Source organism: Biomphalaria glabrata, chromosome 2 (genome assembly GCF_947242115.1).
Source record: "Biomphalaria glabrata chromosome 2, xgBioGlab47.1, whole genome shotgun sequence".
In the NCBI taxonomy this organism is placed as follows: Eukaryota; Metazoa; Mollusca; class Gastropoda; family Planorbidae; genus Biomphalaria; species Biomphalaria glabrata.
The window spans coordinates 62,586,260-62,611,534 of record NC_074712.1 but is presented as its reverse complement, the minus strand read 5'-3'; the positions used below and the strand labels follow the sequence as shown (position 1 = coordinate 62,611,534).

The following is a 25,275-nucleotide window of genomic DNA, read 5'->3' as shown; positions in this document are numbered from 1 at the left end:
GGTCCTAGACATGTCAGATTTGAGACAGAAGTGCATCAGTTTAAGGTTAAGGTACAGACCTATAATCTATTTCAGACATTTAAAGATCAATTTATTTAGTTGTTTATTTTTCAATCGGAATTATGGAATATTTTTTTTATGATTCAAATATTTAAAATAATTTGAGCATCTTGAGTCGGCGCGGCCTTAGGCCACTGCAACCTCTGCTGCCGCAGTAGGCCCCGCACTTTCAAAGGCCCCGCGCTAATTCTAGGTGTAAATTATTAAATTAAAACATTATAACTTATATATAATAATAGGGTTTCCGCGGCCTTCTGATTTTCCAGGACCCTTTCAAATCTTCCCAAATTGCGAAAAAGTCATGGAAATCTGAAATTATTAAAATCTCCTGAAAACTCATACAAATCCCTTGAAAAAAAGACACAGTTGTCATTTTGGGGTGCCAATCCTACCGGCGCCTTCGACATTGAGGTCACAATCCTACGCGCGATTAAAAAAAAACGGCATTGCCAACTTTCATTTAATAAAATTGCATTGCAAAGAGGTATGTATTTTCCCAATACAAAATCTTAATTCTAACATTATGCTAATCCCTACCCAGACTGGGACCAGCGTAATCACTTTCGCATAGGGCTCCGCAATTGTTAGGGCCGGCCCTGTCTTAAGTAATATCTTTTGAAAGGGATAGAAACAGCTAAGTGGTTGTTATATCCCTTAACTGCAGGGCAGAGGAATTTTAGTTTAAATCCTGGTGGAGACATTAGTGATTATTTTTTTTTAAAGAATAATAGGTTGTTCCCGTCCATCAAGACTTTAATGGTCACGTGACACATGTTGGAGTAATTGGTCTTTGGGATAGTAACCTAGTATCTCAGCTTAACAGATGGGCAGTTTAACATTCTTTTTTGTGTTTTCTCAAAATGAAAACCACCTTTTTATTTAAATTTTGTTATAATTTTAATATAGTTGTTTTATTATATTTATTGTTATTCTTTTGATAATGCCAATCAAAAACTAATTTTTAAAAAAAAATAGATCTAGTTATATCTAGTTACGTTTAGACAGATCTAGTTAGTTCTTATTTCTTAACAACAACATCTTGACCCGGAGGTTGCCTCCAGATGTGACGACTGCGTTACCTGGAAGATGTTCAGATGATGAAATCTGTTAGTTCGCTGGTACGAGGATTGGCGAGAAAAAAAAAAAGAAGAAAAAAAAAAGCAGTGACCTATATATTTGTTGAACAGAGGAGGGGTGGGATGTTACAGCAACACCCCTCCCCCTCACCCTTCTCCAGGTTTATTTACATTCTAGCGGACCACGCCTACCCACACACGCACACACACCTAGACTAGCATTGGCCCAAACATACACACGTATGTATCAACACACACACACGTGAACATTCTCTCGAGACCACCTATAAGATCTAATTACTGAAACCAGGGGCGGATCTTATTAGAGGGAGGGCTTGACGCTTAAAATATCAATATAGAATTCATTAGTTATAGCCGTTAATAAAATATACTCGTTTTGCTTAAGATAACTTCTCAAAACGTAACACACATTTCTGAGATGCGGCTCTGACATCCCAAACAATACGTCACAAATAGATTTTAAAAATCAAAGCATTAGGGTTTATTAAAAGAAATTTCCATAAATCAAATAAGAACATAAAACTAAAATGTTATTTAACCTTGGTTAGGCCAATAATAGAATATACATCCACTTTTTGGGACCCCTCAACTCAAGAAAATATTAGGAAACTGGAACAGACACAAAATAGAGCAGTGAGATTCATAACATTCAAATAATCACATTTGACTAGAGTAACACCTTTAGGTAAATCACTTAATTTAGAAAGCCTTCAGACAGAAGACTCAAAAGTAAAGTAGCAATGGACCTCATTCACCAATCGTAAATAAACACATTTAGCCACGTCATAATATTGAAAAAACAATGAAAAATACGTATCACGTGACAGCCTTTATAGATTACATAATTTGTATAGAAAATATAGAGAATCACGTGGCTAAATGTCGTTTGTTTACGATTGGAGAAAGAGGTCCATTATACATAAAACACTGAACCATAATCTTCAAATACAAAAACAAAATTTAATACAATACTCAGAAAGACACAAAGATAAAGGCACATTCCTTGCTCTATATGCTAGGACAAATTTATACAAATGCTTATTCTTCCCTAGTGCTATTAGAGCATGGAATGGGTTGCCTAATGCAGCCAGGAAAACCAATGACTATTGGTTAACATGCATGACTAGATGCCTAACGCGTAGGACTCTTTTTTTTTTAAGTAACGTCTGTATTTTATAAGATAAGAAGATAAGATGAATCAAGTCAGAAGATACAAATTTACTACATAACTCGGGGGGTTTAGCGTCTGAGACATAAAGTAATTACTATCCAAATGAATACACGGGAAAGGGATTAATTTAATTGCTTAACGGACGGTGTCTAATGTGTCTTTAATGTACAGCTGCAGGATAATGTTATATACGCTTTAGGTCTTAATGTTATTTTTGTCGTTTTTGTCACGTTATGTCGTGATTGTTGGTCTCTTTAAGTACATAATGATCGTCATATACATTAAGTATGGTGTCAGAAGTGGGAATTAGATTTTAATTGTTTAATGGACGGTGTCCAGTTTTTAATGTGCAGCTGCAGGATAACTTTAAACGCATTAAGTCTTGGTGTTATTTTTTATCGTCTTTGTTATGTTGTGATTGTTGGTCTCAAGAAGTACACAATGATGGTCATATACATTTAGTATGGTGTCAGAAGTGGGGGATTTGTAAGATAAAACGTTGAACCACCGACTTGTCCAAGGCTCAAGTCGGGGTCTGTCGGGTTTGTATTTGAACCACTATAATTGGTCACCAAGGCAATCTCGGAGACCTGGCATCAAACATGAGGACAAGATCAATACGTTTGATCGTTAATAATAATCCTCACTTCAACAATCTGTCAATCATAATAAACGCATATATCTCTTCTCTAGTACCTCCTCCACATATACACTCGAGACCGCACTTAGAATCTTAAAGTTATGAAAGTCACCTAAATTATATAGGCGAGTGTACTTTGTATATGCATAAAGTACATGCCAGGTTTTTAAGTAATTAGAGCCACTTTAGCTTATAGGGTTTGACACCGCGTACTCTAAAAGTTCAAGTTGCTTACACTAAATACAATGTAAACACAGAGGTACCTACCAACTAATGAAATATCCACACTTTGCAAGAGGTCGTGTCCGGAAAATTAAATCCAAGCACCGAAACTATTTCCCCCCACAAGATGAAACCAATTTCTTGTTTTTAACAAGGACTTGTTTTCGTTTCATTCTACGCAATCTACCTTTTTTATACATCAGCAGACGACTTATACACTACACTCTTCGCTTTCAAGAAAACATAAAAGTGATTTAAAAACAAAAAAAAAAAAAAAACAAGACGAAACCCCCCCACCTAAAAAAAAATTGTTTCAAAAATAAAATACATCAATTTTGAAAGAAAAAAGCGGTAATTAGCATTCGACGTCTGTGCCGCGAGCTGAGAAAATCGGGTCTTGTTTCGACTATGCGCGTATCGAGGCTCTGTCGTACTTGTAATCGGCTACTTTAAAAAAAAAAAAGGGTAATCGAAAACTCTCCCCCCCCCAGTGAAACAGCAGTGAGGTCGTATTGTTCTTTGACTACAAAAACAAGAAAGACGCATTTAAAAGCGTTTTCATATACTTTAGTGAGGTGTTAATTAGTGAGGAGATGACCTAGTTTTGTTGGCAAGTGTGTTTAGGAAATTTCCATAAGTATTAATAGGCCTGTAAGAATAATCTAAAGATGTTTCAAACTTCTGTTGCGAATTTCTCTCTCTAAATATATATATAATTCTTTTCGTAGCACAACCTATGTGGGACATCACGATGAAAAAGTCATGGCAAGATAACTCTTTTATTTCTGCAAGTCGGACTAGAGTTACCCCACGTAACTTTCGCGGTGACAGAGTGCAGGCCTTGGAAAAAAAAAACGAGGGGGGGGGGGGGCGTGCGCTACGCTGCGGGTCGGCTCGTTGTCCATTTCAGGATCTTTCACTAAGCAGACGATGTTTCAGAGGAAACAGTTAACTAGGGTGCTGTAGTATCAGGACAACGACCAACCACCTATGTTATGGAGTGTGTGTTTGTGTGTTTCTATGGTGACGGTGTGAAGAGCTCAGCGATTGGTTGCGAATGATGCAACGTAGGTGGCATTGTTGTCATTTGTTCTTAGTTAGGGGGGAGACGACTCCATAACGTGAGACTGAAAAGTCGTTGACTTGTAGCACCGAACTGCTGGAAGACAACTAAACCGCTGTAGGCGTAATATCTCTTAACTAATAAAAGTTCAAATAACTTGAATAACTTCCTGGTGAACAAAACTAAATATAAATTTATTTATAATATAAGCAACGTGTTAGACTTTTTTTTTTGTGTATTTTTTCGATATTAAGATGTCCCCAACAATTTTTACCCCTGGCGGGCATGTCAATTTCCGGCCCTTGTTTCACAGCCCACATCACAGGGGGGGGGGGAATTGCTTCCAATAGAACGGATTCATTATACAAGTTAGTCAGAATATTGACATTTTGACAGCTGCCTAAAATAGCACCACGGGTCGGATTTGGGCCGCGGGCCTTAGTTTGCTCATCACTGATGTAGTTTTCCCCTAGACTAGACACATCTGTTTGATTTTGATGTGAAAAGTACAAAGTGGAAAAAGCGATAGTCTCTTATCACTGTATCAGACCTCCTGCAGCTACGCGAGGATTTTCTCTCGCGGAGCCGACGAGTTTGAAGTTCCGTTGCTAGGTAAAAGAGAAACATGTTTATGGTGTTTTGATGATTTTATGATTTATTGCAAAATTTGTAACTTTTTTTATGGCTTCTGTATTTACTTATTTTATTGTCGTTGTGTTTTGTTAATTTAAAAAAAAAAATTTAAACTTTTTTTTTAAAGAAAAAGTCGATGACTTTTGTTATCTTATCTTATAAATTACAGACGTTCCTTGAAAAGAGAAGATAATTACGTCCTACGTGTATCCTTGTGTTTATCTAGTCGTGCATGTTGAAAAGACGTTAACTCAGTGAAGACTCTCTAATTCGGACAACATTTTCCACGCTCTCATGTAAAATGGAGAGGAAGGGAAGCTTACATAAATTTGTCCCAGCTTATCTGACTATTAAAACGAATTTTTCGAAAATTATATATTTTTAAAAAAATCTCCTGCAGATTGTCATTGTGCTGGCTTGACAGTATTCTCATTAAACATGTCATCCACTGTTTATAGTGATCGATGTGAGTCTTTTAGAGAAAAAAATCATAACAGCAACGTTGCCATTATAATCGTATTATTCAGTGGCCCACGGTTGACGAGGGTGTCACGTGACCTGCACAACGACCAACCGCCTTTACTTTCCACAACTAATGTCAGGTACCCATTAGAGCTGGGTGGACTCAGAGGCGACCAAACACCCCGAAATGAAAAATTTCAGCCTTCACCAGGATTCGAACCCGCGACCCCCGGTTACCGCTCAGCCACCGCGCCTCGTGTGTTTCAAAAGTGAATATTTGTTGTAAGTTATATATAGAGCATTAAGTTGGTGTAAGACTTGTAGAATGGTGCAACATAAGCGGCGCTGTAGTAAGCTGTGTTAAGTACGAGAGACAACTCTAGGATGTCTGAGTGTAAAGACGTGTTTTTGTAATGTGAGTTATATTTCTTGAAATATCAGTTTATCTCATCTCGTCTGAAATTGGATTTGTCTATATTGTAATAAAAGTTCTATTTATAGCTTTGTTCGCAAAGAAGTTATTCAGGTTATTCCAAAATGTTCAAGTTAAAATATAATACGCCTACAGGCGGTTTAGTTGTCTACCAGCAGTCAATGACCTTACTTAGACTTAGACTTGCGTCCTCCCGGACCTTACTTAGACTTAGACTTGGGTCCTCCCGGACCTTACTTAGACTTAGACTTTGGTCCTCCCGGACCTTACTTAGACTTAGACTTTGGTCCTCCCGGACCTTACTTAGACTTAGACTTGGGTCCTCCCGGACCTTACTTAGACTTAGACTTGGGTCCTCCCGGACCTTACTTAGACTTAGACTTAGGTCCTGCCGGACCTTACTTAGACTTAGACTTGGGTCCTCCCGGACCTTACTTAGACTTAGACTTGCGTCCTCCCGGACCTTACTTAGACTTAGGTCCTCCCGGACCTTACTTAGACTTAGGTCCTCCCGGACCTTACTTAGACTTAGGTCCTCCCGGACCTTACTTAGACTTAGGTCCTCCCGGACCTTACTTAGACTTAGACTTAGGTCCTCCCGGACCTTACTTAGACTTAGACCCTCCCGGACCTTACTTAGACTTAGACTTAGGTCCTCCCAGACCTTACTTAGACTTAGACTTAGGTCCTCCCGAACCTTACTTAGACTTAGACTTAGGTCCTCCAGTGCCGTTCAGCGCATTGGGCGGCAAGCTGTCTCCAAGATCTGTCGTTGGCAATGTCTGAAGCCTCCTCCCACCTGATGTCCACTGTTCTGAGGTCCTCCATGAAGGTGTGACGCCAGGTTATACGAGGACGTCCCTGTTTGCGCTTTCCTCGTTTTGGCTTCCATGTCATCGCAACTCTTGGTGTGCGTAATTCATTTTGTCGTAGAACATGTCCCGCAAACCTCATGCGACGCTCTGTCACAGCCTCACTAAGTGTTCGACTCTCAGTTCGGCATATTATTTCCCTGTTTGAGACCCGATCTGTGTAACTGGCTCCCAAAATCCGTCTCAGCCATTTTTGTTGAGCCACATTTAGTCAACGGCCTACAACAACGATTATGAAGCATTGAATATTTAGTAAAACCCGCAGACTAATTTGCTCAGTTTTAACTTGTTTTGTCCTGGGTTCCACTTGTCCTAAATCTGGCGCTCGTCTGAAACTTTAACCTACTTAGATTTCAGTTTCCTGGCACTGTTGCCCCGACACCAACAGGAGGAAAGTTCTCTGCACCTTCTCAGATACAGGTCACGTGGTGCGCGACTACACGCTCTATGGTCTCGAGAGTTCTAAAGCCTGACCCGTCTGTAATGAAAATTAGATGTAGAGGCAGGGCCGGCATTAGGCATAGGCAAACAAGGCATCCGCATAGGACCTCCGATTGATTGGGGCCTCGTGCAGGAGAAATTTTTATTTAGAAAAATAAAATTGCGAAACATGTATCATATCTCAATAATAGCGGAAATCTATGGCTCTATGTTTACTTGCCTCGTTCTCAACATAGCAGAACTCTATGGCTCTATGTTTACTTGCCTCGTTCTCAACATAGCAGATCTCTATGGCTCTATGTTTACTTGCCTCGTTCTCAACATAGCAGAACTCTATGGCTCTATGTTTACTTGCCTCGTTCTCAACATAGCAGATCTCTATGGCTCTATGTTTACTTGCCTCGTTCTCAACATAGCAGAACTCTATGGCTCTATGTTTACTAGCCTCGTTCTCAACATAGCAGATCTCTATGGCTCTATGTTTACTTGCCTCGTTCTCAACATAGCAGATCTCTATGGCTCTATGTCTGCTAGCCTCGTTCTCAACATAGCAGATCTCTAAGGCTCTATGTCTGCTAGCCTCGTTCTTAACATAGCAGATCTCTAAGGCTCTATGTCTTCTAGCCTCGTTATCAACATAGCAGAACTCTATGGCTCTATGTCTACTAGCCTAGCTCTAAGTCCCTACTATGGTCCAAGGCTTATTCACGAATGTTTACATCTACTTGTTAGACTACGTATGTTAGAAGTCCATTGTTTCTTCCTTTTGGTGAAATGTCAAAACGTTATTTCTAGTCTGGTGAATCGTGAATCGTCCATGAAGCACATTCCCTGCTATCGGCGTTTTAAGAATTTAACTTATTTGTTGATTTGGGATGTAGATACAGGAAGGTTTATAACCCATTGTGTATATTTCGGTCTTATTTTTTTATGTTTTCATTTGGCGGCCAACCTATTCACTTCGCCTTGGGCCTCCCATTACCTAAGGCCGGCCCTGGTAGAGGCGGAGGGTACAGGGATAGACCAATGGTTGACCATATTTAATCGTATACTTATGACATGCTTTGGAACATTTGTTGTCCTATGTAAATGTACATTTTTTTCATAACATAAAATAAAATAACTGAAGATCATTGTTGCCAACTAGAAATGAAAACTTGTTATTACTTCTACAAGCGGAAGATGTGATAAATTTGATTCTACAATGCTAACAAGCAATAGAAATGGAATACTTAAAAAATAAAAAAAATAAAAAAGCGAATCAAAGGGAAAGAACCGCTAATTACTGCCTTTTATCTGAAAATTTCAGGGTTTAGCTCCCTTCATATATATAAATAATTAGTTAGTACTAAATGATGAACTTTTTATTATTATTGGATTGATTTTGTCATTCACTGTGAATACTTCTGCAAAATTTCAATCCGAGAATGGTCGTGGTCGAGAGGCCAAGTGTGCTTGAACTTAACTTGGCTTGGCTACCTAGAAGGGGGCTGAAGGTTCGACACCCGACTCGGGCAGAGTTGTGTTTACTGAGCGCCTAAAGGCAGCACGGAAAACCAATTCCTAGATACCCCCTCACCCCCCCCCCCCCCCCACTGGTCCACAAATGAGATTGGACCAAAAAAGCGCTCTGAGCATGCTATAAACATGAAAGTAGCGCTATATAAAAGCTATAATAATAATAATGGGAAGTGGGAGATAAAACGTTTTAAAACGTAATAAGGGGATTAAATCCACATCTCTCATTAAGTAGCATTTATAAGCCTTATTTCGATATCAAACATGATTATTAATTACCAACAACTAATTGTGTTTTTTTTTTTTTTTTTAATTTTCATGTCTTCAGGTTCAATGAATAATTGTGCAAAGTTTTTAACTTGATACGAGGATGGGAAAGGGGAGAATAAACGTGCTCAAACTTTTTACCAGACAGACAGACAATGAGTTGATATAAACTTTGTGAAAAGTGCACAAAAAATGACAATATGTTTTTTTCAAATACAATTTTTGTAACATTTTACTATTGAGGAACACGCGGGACACTATTTATGAAAAACCTACAACCTGCTTCATTTCCCCCTTTTTTTTTATCTAAATTGTGTTTTTATAGATTCCACATGTAAATTGTGTAAAGGTTCTCTGTTTGAACTCGGAAATGTCTTTACAAACACATAGGCACAATGAGGTGAACACAATTCCATTCATTATTAATCAAATTACTTAAACCAAGAGGAAAACTTGAATTTTCTACATATTTTGTTCTAGACACTTCACAGACAGGAGGTTCACACTTCCGGAAGTAAACACGGAAATGTCCTTACGAACACACTTCCATTCTTTATTAATCAAATTATTTAAACCAAGAGGAAAACTTAAATTTTCTACATAGTTATTGTGCTTGATAAAAAAGAGCACAAGGGCAATATAATGTCACACATATGGAGATTAAAATGATAATTTAAAAAAAAAGTAAAATATCCATTTCAGGCATTAAGATCAATATGGCAGATGGTGTAAAAGTAATATGTTCCAAAAATCCCGAAATTAAAAAACCCAAATCTTCACCGAAATTCGAACCCAGAAACCAAGCGCTGTACCACTCTACCCGAAGCATAATCTCACTGAGTTTTATTGACTCTTAGTCTAGAAGTCAAGGATATTTGTTGAGGATAAACTTAGATCCCTCTACATATCTAAATCTTTAATAATAAATTGTAGCTATAAACCAATAATAAAACATAAAAATAAGTAATATATGCATTTTAAAACAACAAGTGCAAGTGACGTACGAACCTCTATTATAAAAAAAAGTAATTCTAACTTCTATTGGACAATCTTTAAAATAAAAATGAAACTTACATATTAAAAAGAATAATAGGTCACAAGTGGCTAGTCCAGTTCACATCATTGTCCTGCGGCTGGCCATGTCCATCTCTTTAAATATGGCGCACTTTACGTCTGCTTCCCTTCCCGTCTGCCATGTTTCCCCGTCTGCTCCGTCTCTCTCTGTCACTGGTGCTGCTACTGGTATAGCCTTATTCCAATTGTCTCCCCCTTGTGTTATTGTGTGATGGATCGCCTCCAAGTCTATTTACATGCCCGTCACCTGAATGGATACGTATGTATCTGAAGGGACTCCTTCCCTAAACTGCTCTCTCTCTCTGTCTCTCTTCTCTCTCTCTTCAGTAAACACTCACTCACGAAGTATTAGTCCCTGTGGGGCCGGCTCGTTCTAGTCTGCTCGTCATCTAGACGAGAGAGTCACGTGACAAACAAAAGGGGTGATTCATAATATTAGCACCCGGACCCCATCTTGATGAACCCTCCTGTACCTCCCCCTCCTTATCTTTACATTAACTATAACATCCCCCCCACCCCACTATATTTACAATCCGGACTTATTTTTAGAAGTTGACGCATTGGCCTTACACTCTTATGGAGTGTAGATCCAGAATCTAGATCTAAGATCTAGTGGGGTTGTGTATCCATCCGCGTATTGTAGCCAGTACATAAAGATGTCAGTACCGTGGAATTTCGCCAGGATTTTTTTTTTTTTTTACTTATGTATCGACAGCATGCAGGTTAGACAGCCGCCACCTCCCCCGTTTGCCTCGCAGAGGGCGCACAATGCTGCCACTTGTGTATGGTTACCTGCTTCAAAAGACGAGACGCGCGCCGAGAGTCTCATCTTGAGCCACGACCAGACGACACCAAGCAAGACACTTCATAATCAATTGACCTCCACGTCTGCTAGAGGCACGACATTTTTGTACACAATATTTTATTATACATGAATTACGCAACTCGTGTGTTTGTTGTTATTCGAATAAAATGTTAGACTTTGTTCTGTCTCGTTCTCTTCCTATCTCTCTCTGTCTCTCTATCTCTCTCTGTCTCTCTATCTCTCTCTCTCTCTGTCTCTATCTATCTATCTCTCTGTCTCTCTCTATCTCTGTTTCTCTCATTCTATCTCTCTATCTCTCTGTTTCACTGTCTCTCTCTCACTCTGTCTCTCTATGTATCTTTCTGTCTCTCTCTATCTCTGTCTCTCTCTCATTCTCTCTCTGTCTCTCTATCTGTTTCTCTCTGTCTCTCTATCTGTTACTCTGTCTGTCTGTCTCTCTCTGTTTCTCTGTGTCTCCCTCTCTGTCTCTCCATCTTTCTCTCTATCTCTGTTTCTCTCATTCGCTCTCTGTTTCTCTCTGTCTGTCTCTCTCTCTCTGTTTCTCTCTCTGTCTGTCTCTCTCTCTCTTTTCATGTATTTTGTTTATCCTTTTCTATTTTACCTTTCGTTTTCCATCTTCTCTCTCTCTCTCCATCTTTCTCTCTATCTCTGTCTCTCTCTCTCTCTCCATTTTCTTTCTATGCCCAGTTTATCTCGTCTCTCTATCTTGCATCCATTTTTTATTCGACTCGTTTTCTTTCTTCTTCTCTCTCCGTCTTTCTCTCATTCTCTCCTCCCTTGCTCTCAGTCATGACACCGTTACTCTCATCTACCTCTCTCTCTCCTATCGTACCAAATCTTACTTCCTAACAAAAGCCTGAGTCACGTCTGCTAGCTACTTGTGTCTCGCGCCCAGTGGCACGCGCATCTCTTTAAAAATACAGGACGGATTGGCGGGAAACAACACTGGCTTTCCTGTCGTCTGCCAGGTCCGCTGGGCGCCGCACTAATTCAGGGGCGCCACCAAGCGATTTTCTGTAATGCGGCCGAAAACAAAAACCACCATTTTCCCCGCTAAAACCGTACATGTGGGTGGTACCTATAAACACATTTAATGAATGTTCCAGCTCATAATATTTGTTTCGTGAAGAGTCTGGTTAAGATTTTATGTAAACCTTGAGTCTAAATTTAGAAAAACAGTTAATTATTTGAAAGCTGTTTGTTTTTATTTATTACAAAGCTTATATCAACTCACTCTGTCAGGCCAAAAGTTTGTACACGTTATTTCTCCCACACCCAATCTCTGATCAAGCTGAAATTTCGCACAATTATTTCTTTTAACTGACAACGTAAGAATTTTTTTTTTAATTAATTAATTAGGTGAAATTGGTAATAAATTACTTTGTTTTGTATCTCAAACAAGGGAAGGAAATAGTTCTTGAATGAAGTGGAAGTATAAGCTGAATTAGTCTCCTTTATAATTAGGCTGCCGTCTCTTGCTTTGAGAACACAAACATGAAATAGAAACAATAGATAACTTAACGATCTTTGCTAGTAGGGTGGTTGTGTCTTTCTGAGTATTTTATTAAATTTTGTATTTGAAGATTATGGTTCAGTGTTTTATGTATAATTGCTACTTTACTTTTAAGTCTTCTATCCTAAAGGCTTTCTAAATTTAGTGATTTTATTAAGTTTCTTAATGTTTTCTTGAGTTGAGGGGTCCCAAACAGAGGATGCATATTCTATTATTGGCCTAACCAAAGTTAAATAACATTTTAGTTTTATGTTCTTATTTGATTTATAGAAATTTCTTCTAATAAAACCTAATGCTTTGTTTGATTTTTTTTTTTTAGTTTCTTCAATATGTGGATTCCATGACAGTTTTTCATTTATTATAACACCTAGTTATTTTGCGTTTTTAGTCTGTGTTACTGGTTTACCATGAATGAGATAAGTGGATTTATTATGTTTTTTTTTTTTTTTTTTGTTACTTTTAACAACTGACATTTTTCTGGGTGGAAAGACATGCTCCAATTTGATTCCCATTTCTGTAATTCATCTAATTCTCTTTTTAAAATATCTGTATCTTGTGTTGTTTTTATTGTTCTATATATTATGCAATCGTCTGCGAATAATCTGACTTTTGTTCCTGAACTAATGCAATTTGGTAAATCATTTATGTAAATTAAAAATAGTTCCTTGAGGTACACCTGAGTTTACTATTATTGGTGTTGATATAGAGCCATTTATTATTACAGCCTACTCTCTGTTTATCAGAAAATCTTTAATCCACTGATGCAATGGTCCATCAATACCAAAATATTTTAATTTTTTAAGCAAACTATTGTGGTGAACTTTGTCAAAAGCCTTCGAAAAATCCAGTAGGATAGCATCTATTTGCTCACTATTATCTAAACCTTTTGAAAAATCATCAATTAGTCCTATTAGTTGTGTTTCACATGATCTATATTTCCTAAAGCCATGTTGGTATGGTGTGAGGACATTATGTCTGTCTATAAGTGGTTTATGATGTTGCTACATATTATGTGTTCTAGGATTTTACATGTGATGCTGGTAAGTGATACTGGTCTGTAGTTTCCTGGGTCAGATTTTTCTCCTTTTTTAAATAGGGGGGTGACATTAGCTTCTTTCCAGTCCTTTGGTACTCTGCCCTGGTTAAGAGATGCCTGAAAAAGTATTTAGAACACTGGTGCTAGCTCATTGCTTAGTTCCTTGAGTAATCTAGCTGGAATACCATCAGGTCCAGATGCTTTATTCGGTTTGGTGTTAATAGTTTTTGGATTCCATTTTGTTGTACTTCAATATCTCCTATGTTGTCTACTTGGTTCAAATTAAGTAATATGTCTTTGTTGATGTAAAGTATATATTTAGGGTGTTTGCTTTAGTTTCATTATCATAATGTGTTAAGTTATCGTCTCCTTCTAATGGCGCTATGCCTGTTGTTTCTTAGACTTAATGTATGACCATAGGTTTTTGTTGTTATCTTTAGATATTGCTTTGTTTATGTATTCACTCTGCAGCTGTCTGCTTACTTTTGGGGTTAGATGTTAATTTTTATATACTTTTTATAAACTTTTCTGCCTTAGTTTCTTTAAATTTTCTATATAGGTTTTCCTTCTGTTTACAAAGCTTCTTTAATCTATTATTAAACCAGCATTTATTTATTTTGTTTGGTATGTATTTAGTTGGTATATAATTTTCTATAATGTTTTTAATGAAATTCCATAGATCATCAACTGTTTGGCTAATGTCTTTTTTTTAGTAAGAATGTTTGTTGAAAGTTTAATGCAGCTTGGTGTAGTTGTGTTAGGTTGCATTTATTCCAGAGTATGATTTCTCTTTTGGGTTTTGTATTGGCTACTGCTTTTATCTGACTGTGTATTTTTATGATATCATGGTTTGATAGACCAGGGATAATATCATAATCAACTACTAATCCAGGTCTGTTGGTTACGAAGAAATCTAATGTGTTGTTTAATCTAGTTGTTTTTTTTCATTAAATTGATCTAGACTTGGGTTGTGTAAAGTTTCAAAGTTTCTATGAAAAGCTCATTTATGTCCTTAAGGTTTTGGTGTTTATCTATGGTTAGTGTTTTCTAATTTATATTGAGCAGAGAAAAGCTTCTGCATAGTCTCATATACAATTAAAAAAAAAAAAATTCAGTAAAGAGTAATGTAATTGTAGACTATGCATGGTTGATAAAGGGGAAACAACCACAACATTGTTAACATGAAAAATTATGTTTCGATTACCTCCCCTGAAAAACAATGCTAATGAATTAATTAAAACATTACAGAAATTAACAACAAACCTCTGAAAGACCATAAAGCAGCAAATTAATTCAAAAAATATTTTTTTTTAAATGTTGGTCACATACAAATCAAAGAATTGAAAGTGTCCATGATGAAATCCAGGAGGATAAAATTGTAGATTGTAGACTATGCATGGGTGGTAAAGGGGAAACAACCACAAAATTATTAACATGAAAAAAATATGTCTCGATTGCCTCCCCTGAACAACAAAGCTATTGAATTTATTAAAACATTAACAACAAACCTCTGAAAGAGGTTTAATAACATAACAGCGTACTCTACAGGAATGTGTGCTCGGCCTAGGCCCTAGGGCCACGTACTTTAGTCTGTGCGTCTGGAGTGTCCGACACATTGGATATAGTCATGTTTAATATAGACATTGACGTGGACCTCTTCCAGAGCGCTTTGTTCAATCAGGCTTGGACCTCTTTTAGACAGAGCAGTTTGTTCAATCAGGCTTTGACCTCTTTTAGACAGAGCAGTTTGTTCAATCAGGCTTGGACCTCTTTTAGACAGAGCGGTTTGTTCAATCAGGCTTGGACCTCTTTTAGACAGCGCGGATTGTTCAATCAGGCTTGGACCTCTTTTAGACAGAGCGGTTTGTTCAATCAGGCTTGGACCTCTTTTAGACAGCGCGGATTGTTCAATCAGGCTTGGACCTCTTTTAGACAGAGCGGTTCGTTCAATCAGGCTTGGACCTCTTTTAGACAGCGCGGTTTGTTCAATCAGGCTTGGACCTCTTTTAGACAGAGCACTTTGTTCAATCAGGCTTGGACCTCTTTTAGACAGCGCGGTTTGTTCAATCAGGCTTGGACCTCTTTTAGACAGAGCACTTTGTTCAATCAGGCTTGGACCTCTTTTAGACAGCGCGGTTTGTTCAATCAGGCTTGGACCTCTTTTAGACAGAGCACTTTGTTCAATCAGGCTTGGACCTCTTTTAGACAGAGCACTTTGTTCAATCAGGCTTGGACCTCTTTTAGACAGCGCGGTTTGTTCAATCAGGCTTGGACCTCTTTTAGACAGAGCACTTTGTTCAATCAGGCTTGGACCTCTTTTAGACAGAGCACTTTGTTCAATCAGGCTTGGACCTCTTTTAGACAGCGCGGTTTGTTCAATCAGGCTTGGACCTCTTTTAGACAGCGCACTTTGTTCAATCAGGCTTGGACCTCTTTTAGACAGAGCACTTTGTTCAATCAGGCTTGGACCTCTTTTAGACAGCGCGGTTTGTTCAATCAGGCTTGGACCTCTTTTAGACAGCGCGGTTTGTTCAATCAGGCTTGGACCTCTTTTAGACAGCGCACTTTGTTCAATCAGGCTTGGACCTCTTTTAGACAGAGCACTTTGTTCAATCAGGCTTGGACCTCTTTTAGACAGCGCGGTTTGTTCAATCAGGCTTGGACCTCTTTTAGACAGCGCGGTTTGTTCAATCAGGCTTGGACCTCTTTTAGACAGCGCACTTTGTTCAATCAGGCTTGGACCTCTTTTAGAAAGCGCGCTTTGTTCAATCAGGCTTGGACCTCTTTTAGACAGAGCAGTTTGTTCAATCAGGCTTGGACCTCTTTTAGACAGAGCAGTTTGTTCAATCAGGCTTGGACCTCTTTTAGACAGAGCACTTTGTTCAATCAGGCTTGGACCTCTTTTAGACAGCGCGGTTTGTTCAATCAGGCTTGGACCTCTTTTAGACAGCGCACTTTGTTCAATCAGGCTTGGACCTCTTTTAGACAGAGCACTTTGTTCAATCAGGCTTGGACCTCTTTTAGACAGCGCGGTTTGTTCAATCAGGCTTGGACCTCTTTTAGACAGCGCGGTTTGTTCAATCAGGCTTGGACCTCTTTTAGACAGAGCACTTTGTTCAATCAGGCTTGGACCTCTTTTAGACAGCGCGGTTTGTTCAATCAGGCTTGGACCTCTTTTAGACAGCGCACTTTGTTCAATCAGGCTTGGACCTCTTTTAGACAGAGCACTTTGTTCAATCAGGCTTACAAGCCTTAAGTTTGAAGAACCTCCGACTCAACTTTTTATAGACTTTAGACCATAAAATAGGAATGTTAACAAACCTAAATAAATAAAAGATTTTGTTGAAGCTCTAAAGGACATAAAGCCAAAAGAAAGCCCCAGGCCTGAAAAAATCTCTAATGACTTTCGACTTCACTTAGGCCCTCATGTAAAAAAAAAATTGCTAGAAATTTAGAACAAAAGCTGGAAATTAGGCAGAATCCAAATATATATGAATGAACATTTTTTGTTTTTTTTAGTTATAATGTTTTGTCTGGTGTAATGCTCAAATTGTAAGACAAACTTTCATACGGACAATAAAGATTATTATTGTTATTATTATTATTATATATGTTTGGATGGATCATTTAATAGTAAAAAAAAACTATTTAAAAAAAATATATAACACACCATGTCAAGATCTTTGAGAATGATGTTTCAGCATACAATCCCAATTCTGATCCCAAGAGTGGAAATCTTCGTCCAAGTTCCTCATCATTATATACAATTGTGGCATCATGGGCAGCTATCTCAAGCCTTACTCTTCCAACATATTGTGGCATCATGGGCAGCTATCTCAAGCCTTTCTCTTCCAACAAATTGTGGCATCATGGGCAGCTATCTCAAGCCTTTCTCTTCCAACATATTGTGGCATATTGTGGCATCATGGGCAGCTATCTCAAGCCTTTCTCTTCCAACAAATTGTGGCATATTGTGGCATCATGGGCAGCTATCTCAAGCCTTTCTCTTCCAACAAATTGTGGCATCATGGGCAGCTATCTCAAGCCTTTCTCTTCCAACAAATTGTGGCATATTGTGGCATCATGGGCAGCTATCTCAAGCCTTTCTCTTCCAACAAATTGTGGCATCATGGGCAGCTATCTCAAGCCTTTCTCTTCCAACAAATTGTGGCATATTGTGGCATCATGGGCAGCTATCTCAAGCCTTTCTCTTCCAACAAATTGTGGCATCATGGGCAGCTATCTCAAGCCTTTCTCTTCCAACAAATTGTGGCATATTGTGGCATCATGGGCAGCTATCTCAAGCCTTTCTCTTCCAACATATTGTGGCATATTGTGGCATCATGGGCAGCTATTTCAAGCCTTTCTCTTCCAACAAATTGTGGCATCATGGGCAGCTATCTCAAGCCTTTCTCTTCCAACATATTGTGGCATATTGTGGCATCATGGGCAGCTATCTCAAGCCTTTCTCTTCCAACAAATTGTGGCATATTGTGGCATCATGGGCAGCTATCTCAAGCCTTTCTCTTCCAACATATTGTGGCATATTGTGGCATCATGGGCAGCTATCTCAAGCCTTTCTCTTCCAACATATTGTGGCATCATGGGCAGCTATTTCAAGCCTTTCTCTTCCAACAAATTGTGGCATCATGGGCAGCTATCTCAAGCCTTTCTCTTCCAACATATTGTGGCATATTGTGGCATCATGGGCAGCTATCTCAAGCCTTTCTCTTCCAACAAATTGTGGCATATTGTGGCATCATGGGCAGCTATCTCAAGCCTTTCTTTTCCAACATATTGTAGCATATTGTGGCATCATGGGCAGCTATCTCAAGCCTTTCTCTTCCAACATATTGTGGCATATTGTGGCATCATGGGCAGCTATCTCAAGCCTTACTTCTCCAACAAATTGTGGCATCATGGGCAGCTATCTCAAGCCTTTCTCTTCCAACATATTGTGGCATATTGTGGCATCATGGGCAGCTATCTCAAGCCTTTCTCTTCCAACATATTGTGGCATATTGTGGCATCATGGGCAGCTATCTCAAGCCTTACTCTTCCAACAAATTGTGGCATCATGGGCAGCTATCTCAAGCCTTTCTCTTCCAACAAATTGTGGCATATTGTGGCATCATGGGCAGCTATCTCAAGCCTTTCTCTTCCAACATATTGTGGCATATTGTGGCATCATGGGCAGCTATTTCAAGCCTTTCTCTTCCAACAAATTGTGGCATCATGGGCAGCTATCTCAAGCCTTTCTCTTCCAACATATTGTGGCATATTGTGGCATCATGGGCAGCTATCTCAAGCCTTTCTCTTCCAACAAATTGTGGCATCATGGGCAGCTATCTCAAGCCTTTCTCTTCCAACAAATTGTGGCATATTGTGGCATCATGGGCAGCTATCTCAAGCCTTTCTCTTCCAACAAATTGTGGCATCATGGGCAGCTATCTCAAGCCTTTCTCTTCCAACATATTGTGGCATATTGTGGCATCATGGGCAGCTATCTCAAGCCTTTCTCTTCCAACATATTGTGGCATATTGTGGCATCATGGGCAGCAATGGGAAGCGTGGCCTAGAGGCTAAGTACACTTTAACTTGGCTTGTCTTGAAGTTGGGCTCGAGGTTCGACACCCGACTCGGGCAGAGTTTACTGAGCGCCTAAAGGCAGCACGGAAAACCTACTCCCAGGTACCCCCTCCCCCCACTGGTTCACAAAGGAGATTGAACCAAAGCGCTCTGAGCATGCTATAAGCATGCAAGTAGCGCTATATAAAACCTATAATTATTATTATTATTATCTGAAGCCTTTTTCTTCCAACTAATTGGTTTTTGGGCCATCTTTTCCATAAAAAATTAGGGCGCCTCTGATTCCACCCAGCTCTAATGGGTACTTGACACTAGTTGGGGAAAAGTCAAGGCGGTTGGTCGTTCCTGGTATAAGACACCAGGAAAAGAAGAAAAAATGGCTGCCAAAAAGTAAGAACTCTTCAATACTATAAAGAGAGCTGTTTCCGTCATAGTGAAAGACATGACTCAGTGACAAAAGTTATCCTTGAAGATACAATGGAGGTAGCACTGTCACGTATTAAGCCATGACATTTATATGAACATGAATAACATAGAAGTTAGCAGTGGCGTAGCTAGGGTGGGGGAGGAGTGCGGAGAATTTGAAAATCCCCCCCCCCCCCCCCGGGTCACTGCTTAAATGGGGCCTACAAATGAGTGTTTTTTTATATTAAATATTACGCAAAATGCAGGGGCCCCCAAAAAGGTCAAGCCCCCCTGGCCCCCAAATGATGGGAAAATCCTAGCTACGCCTCTGGAAGTTAGGATAGCACGAGAAACTCGGTGATGAGCAAGGAACTATGGGTATTTGAATAAAGAAAAGATAGACTGGTTTTCCTAGAGAAACGACATATTTTGATTTGAGGAGGTTATGAAATACTGTGACCATCGTTCTATACAAGGATATTGATATATTATCATTGAAGTTAACTCCTGGGTTATAGTGAATGGATAATTGTGTAAAGCATGAAGATAGATAGATGGATAGATGGACTGACGGACGGACGGACAGACAGACAGACTTTCAGATAGATAGATAGATAGATAGATAGATAGATAGATAGATAGATAGATAGATAGATAGATAGATAGATAGATAGATATTGTTATATATTTTTAAATTAAAACAAGCAGGCACGAAGAAAGGTCAACCAAAGAAAAGAAAAACTTAAAATAATAGACCTTGATATCCTGCTAACAGCTGTTGACCGTGAAAAGAGGACGTATTAGGCAGGGGCGGTCCTAACAATTGCGGGGCCCTATGCGAAACGGAATTCGCGGGGACCAATCTTGGTAGGGGTAAGGTTAATAAGTGAAAATTAAGATTTTTGTATTAGAAAATAATTTTTGTCTTTGCATTTTATTCACTCTTTACTAAGTACAATATCACGATCAAATTAACTTTACGAGCCTTGTGTGTAGCGAAGTCACACAGTATATAATCAAAAATCTGTTTCCTTCATAAATACTGGTTTAAGCTAATGTATAAATCTACTCAGAGTAAAGGGCTGACCTTAGGCCTAGTCAAACAAGGCAGCCGCTGAGGGCCTCCGATTGATGGGGACCTCGAACAGGACTCTAAACATTTTTTAGAGAAGAAATATCGAAACTTGAGCCCTCTATTAGTGTTCAGTTACACTAGCCTGACTCGGTTTTAAATAAATTGTGGAATTATATTTTTTGTTTCGCTGTTTATTTAGTATTTTTCTATTTCATTTGAGGCCACCGAATTCACTTCGCCTAGGGCCTCTAATTAACTAAGGCCGGCCCTGCCGAGAGTATATACAATTCTATTGATAGATCCGTCAATCTTTTCATGTATATTTGTTAATTTAACTCTCTGCAAATACAACATTGCTTGGGTCGTCGCTATTAGTAGGTATTCAGAGTTCCAATTGACTCCCTAATGTGTAAGCAATTAAATACAGTTTGACCGAAATGGTGACTAGATCAATTGGTTGAACTATAGTAAGTGCACTGTACTCTAAGGAAGTGCCAGTTACCGGTATGCAAAATGTCAAACTGTGGGAGGTGGTCGCGCGGGAAACTTCAGACGATAAAAAAAAATGCTGGCAATGCCAAGGGTAGAGCATTCTTGCTGTCTGCGTTAAAAGTGGGGGGTTATTGCTTTATCTGCCCCTGTTCTTGAGGAGAATGGAATATGAGACATGCAAGACAGGAGGGCCACGGAAGCGAGTCAGGGGAAGATAGCATTCTTGCTGTCTTTTGAAGCTCTGGAGGTCTTACAGTTATCTGCCCTTGGTCCACGGTTACACAATGCGTAGAAGTGGGCTGGGGGGGGTGGAGGCTGTTCTAAGGGAGAGAATGTCGGTGTTTGCGTGACATGGTGGACTTGTACAGAATTATCTGCCCATATTTTTCTCACGTCCAAAGGGTTATTAAAGACGATCTCCAAATATTCAGGGGGAGACAACATTCTTGACGAATGTGTTGTAGTTAAGTTTTTATTCTCGATTATCTGCCGCTGCCTCGTATCTCCTTATTTCTGTCAACTGACATGTTTGGTTAGACTTCGAAATATCAAAGAGATAGCCTTTATATTCGACATAAAGATGTACATGTTTATATAATGAGTATATTATTGTTCTTAATATATCAATATTGCATTTTACACAAAGAAGTAGATTTATAGAAATTTAAATGGAATTGAACATGTAAAATAAAATATAATTAAAAAAATGAATCATCTTATTCGTGATTAATGCAGTCACGCAGACTAAAAACAAAAGACTACTGTCAAAGAAACGCAAGATTAAACTCTATGGCCATATCACAAAGGTCCTCAGAACTGCAAAGACCTTCCTTCGGGGAACAGTACCAGGAAAAAGAAGAAGAGGCAGACAGAGAAAGCGACGGGAAGACAACATAAAAAAAATGGACGGGCCTGCCATTGAAAAAGATTCTATCCAAGGCATAAGAGAATGGAGAAAGACGGTCGACAGATTATGTGTGGTGCCCCAACGGTTCATCAGATTAAGGCAGTGTTTCCCAAAGTGTGTTCCGCGGAACCCTAGTATTCAGCGAGACCTGAAAAAATCTTCTACAAACTGCTGGAAAAATTAATTAATAGGCCACCACGTCAATTAACCTCTTTAAACAAGAAAATATATTTTTAAAATTTTTTTTTCAGAAAAAAAAAATGTTTTTTTTTCAAGCGTACTTGTATCAATTAGTATGGATCCAGTAATATAATTTAATTTGTAATAGATTTAGACTAAAAAATAATAATACTAAATAATAAAAAAAAGCATTTATAAAAATAGAAATGTGGAAAACGACCTGAATTCGAACTCATGGCTTAAGCCTCTCAAGCCAACTCACTAACCACTCTGCTAGTGGAGAGCTTATGAACATAATTATCTATTGTTTTCTATAGTTGTCCCCCTTTTTTCAGGTTTGTGTTCACTAAGACTCAGACGACCACTTATAAAGGGGACTAATTCAGCTTATACTACCACTTCAGTCGATTACAATGTCTTTCCCTTGTTCAAGATACCAAACTAAATAATGTATTCCCAAGAGTTAATTAACTAATTAGTTTATTTTTTACATTGATTCTTGTGTTGTCAGGCAAAAGAAATAATCGTGCGATATTTCAGCATGATCCGAGATTGCGTTTGGGAGTAATAGCGTGTTTAAACCTTTTTACTAGACAGAGTGAGTTGATTTAGCCTTGTAAAAAATAAGCAAACTGCTCCGCTAAATACTCAGAATGTGCAAAGTGTAAAAAAGCTCCCCTTTAACACCTTGTGGTCTACAGAGAAGATGATGTAAAGGTCTGTGGCCTACGGTAAACGAGGGTGTCATGTGGCCAGCACAATGACCAAGCGCCTTTACTTTTCCCCAACTAATGCCAGGAACCCATTAGAGCTGGGTGGACTCAGAGGCGACCAACGATCCCGAAATTAAAAATCCCAGTCCTCTCCAGGATTTGAACCCAGGAACCTCGGTTCGGAAGCCAAGCGCTTTTCCGCTCAGCCACCTTCTATTTGTTCGAAGTGTTCCATTAAGGAAATAGTTTGGGAACCACTGGACTACGGGACAGGTGAAGAACAAGGCGAAGAAAATACCGTGGAGTGGCAAAGAGTTACAGAATAATAGGTGCCGTGATGCAGGACGCACCGGGTGTCACCAACCCTAGCGACGCTTCTGGCGGCACTGACGCGAGTCGATTGAGTAGAAATTATTTATAGAAATCGGATGAATGAAAAAAAAGTAAGAGTGAGTGAATGAATAAAGGGGGAAATATTTGGTGTAAGTAGATCAAGTACTTATTGACCATCAAAAAAAAAAAACACCTCCTTACCTGTGGTGCACATTCCACTAGCACCGCCCACAGTTGAATACTTTAACCACAGGTCTTCGTTCAAAGCCGTGCGCCACGCGGGGGTCACCAAGGGCGCCGGTGAATGTTATGAAAGTGTTGGCAGTAAATGTTTACCCAGATACGTCTCTCGTTTATGTCCCTACACCAGGGGCGTTTAGGTAGAGTCACTTTTTTTTCTTTAATGACCACTTGAAGTCGACTGTTTCAGGTGTACTGAGTTCAAATTTTGCTAACAATGTTTTAGTAAAGTGGTTTACACTGGTCGACACAAGCACTCACACGCATTTATACACACACACATACACACATATAGGATCACACATCTGCGTTCACTGACTCACGCAGACTCACACATCCACACGGAGGTACTCACTCATTCACGTACTGCCACACATGGACTCACGCTCCCACACATACAAAGCCACACTTTCACACATATACACCGATGCTTCCACAAACACAGCTCCACACTTCCACAAACACAGCTCCACACTTCCACAAACACAGCTCCACACTTCCACAAACACAGCTCCACAATTCCACAAACACAGCTCCACAATTCCATACATATAGACCCACATTTCCACACACAATTCCATACGTAGAGGCCCACAATTCCATACATATAGACCGACACTTCCATACATATAGACCCACATTTCCACACACAATTCCATACATAGAGGCCCACACTTCAATACATATAGACCCACATTTCCACACATAATTCCATACATAGAGGCCCACACTTCCATACATATAGACCCACATTTCCACACACAATTCCATACATAGAGGCCCACACTTCAATACATATAGACCCACATTTCCACACATAATTCCATACATAGAGGCCCACACTTCAATACATATAGACCCACATTTCCACACACAATTCCATACATAGAGGCCCACACTTCCATACATATAGACCCACACTTCCATACATATAGACCCACATTTCCACACACAATTCCATACATAGAGGCCCACACTTCAATACATATAGACCCACACTTCCATACATATAGACCCACATTTCCACACACAATTCCATACATAGAGGCCCACACTTCAATACATATAGACCCACATTTCCACACAGTTGCATACATAGAGGCCCACACTTCAATACATATAGACCCACATTTCCACACAATTCCATACATAGAGGCCCACACTTCCATACATATAGACCCACACTTCCATACATATAGACCCACATTTCCACACACAATTCCATATATAGACCCACATTTCCACACACAATTCCATACATAGAGGCCCACACTTCAATACATATAGACCCACACTTCCATACATATAGACCCACACTTTCATACATATAGACCCACACTTCCACAAACACAGCCACACGTTACCACACACAAAGATCCACACTTCCATATAAGCCCAAAATTAATCACACAGTCACTCTCTTCCATAGATACAGACCCACAGTTCCTCACACACAGCCCCACACTTCCATACATATGAGACCACACTTCCCACACTATGGCCCTCACTTCCATACATATAAACCCACACTTTCCCACACTATGCCCCTCACTTCCATACATATAAACCCACACTTCCCCACACTACGGCCCTCAATTCCATACATATAAACCCACACTTCCCCACACTTCGGCCCTCAATTCCATACATATAAACCCACACTTCCCCCACACTACGGCCCCTCACTTCCATACATATAGACCCACACTTCTGGCCCTCACACATAAAAGACAGACCCGAACACACGTTCCGCATCCACCAAGCACACCGACTTTCTCACCTCGGTGTACACAGGCTCACACACAAAACCCAAACATATCTTGGAGATGTGTTTGTTTGTTTGGTGTTCTCGTCGTGTTAAGGGAGGTAATTAGCAGCAATGTTTAGTGTTTAGATCAGGTCAATAAACATTCACCAAGTTTGAAGTAAAGTCTCTAAATTCTTTGCGAGATTCTTTCGACGCTGTGTGGCGGGTCAAGTAGGTCAGAGGTGAACAAGTGTTTGGGGGAGGGG

At 39.4% G+C, this 25,275-nt stretch overlaps 1 protein-coding gene across 2 annotated transcripts in view; it reads right to left on the bottom strand.

Annotated features, from left to right (window-relative positions):
* LOC106075292 (uncharacterized) overlaps nucleotides 1-10,231 on the bottom strand; it is a 44,992-nt gene extending 34,761 nt beyond the window's left edge. Inside the window, exon 1 of one of the 2 annotated variants that reach the window (XM_056021840.1) lies at nucleotides 9,954-10,231. The gene's annotated coding sequence lies outside the window, so the exon portion shown is untranslated. Of the gene's footprint in view, nucleotides 1-3,235; nucleotides 3,381-9,953 lie in introns of those variants that run through there. The other variant, XM_056021841.1, reaches the window with a different exon arrangement.
* Nucleotides 10,232-25,275: the final 15,044 nt, after the last annotated feature.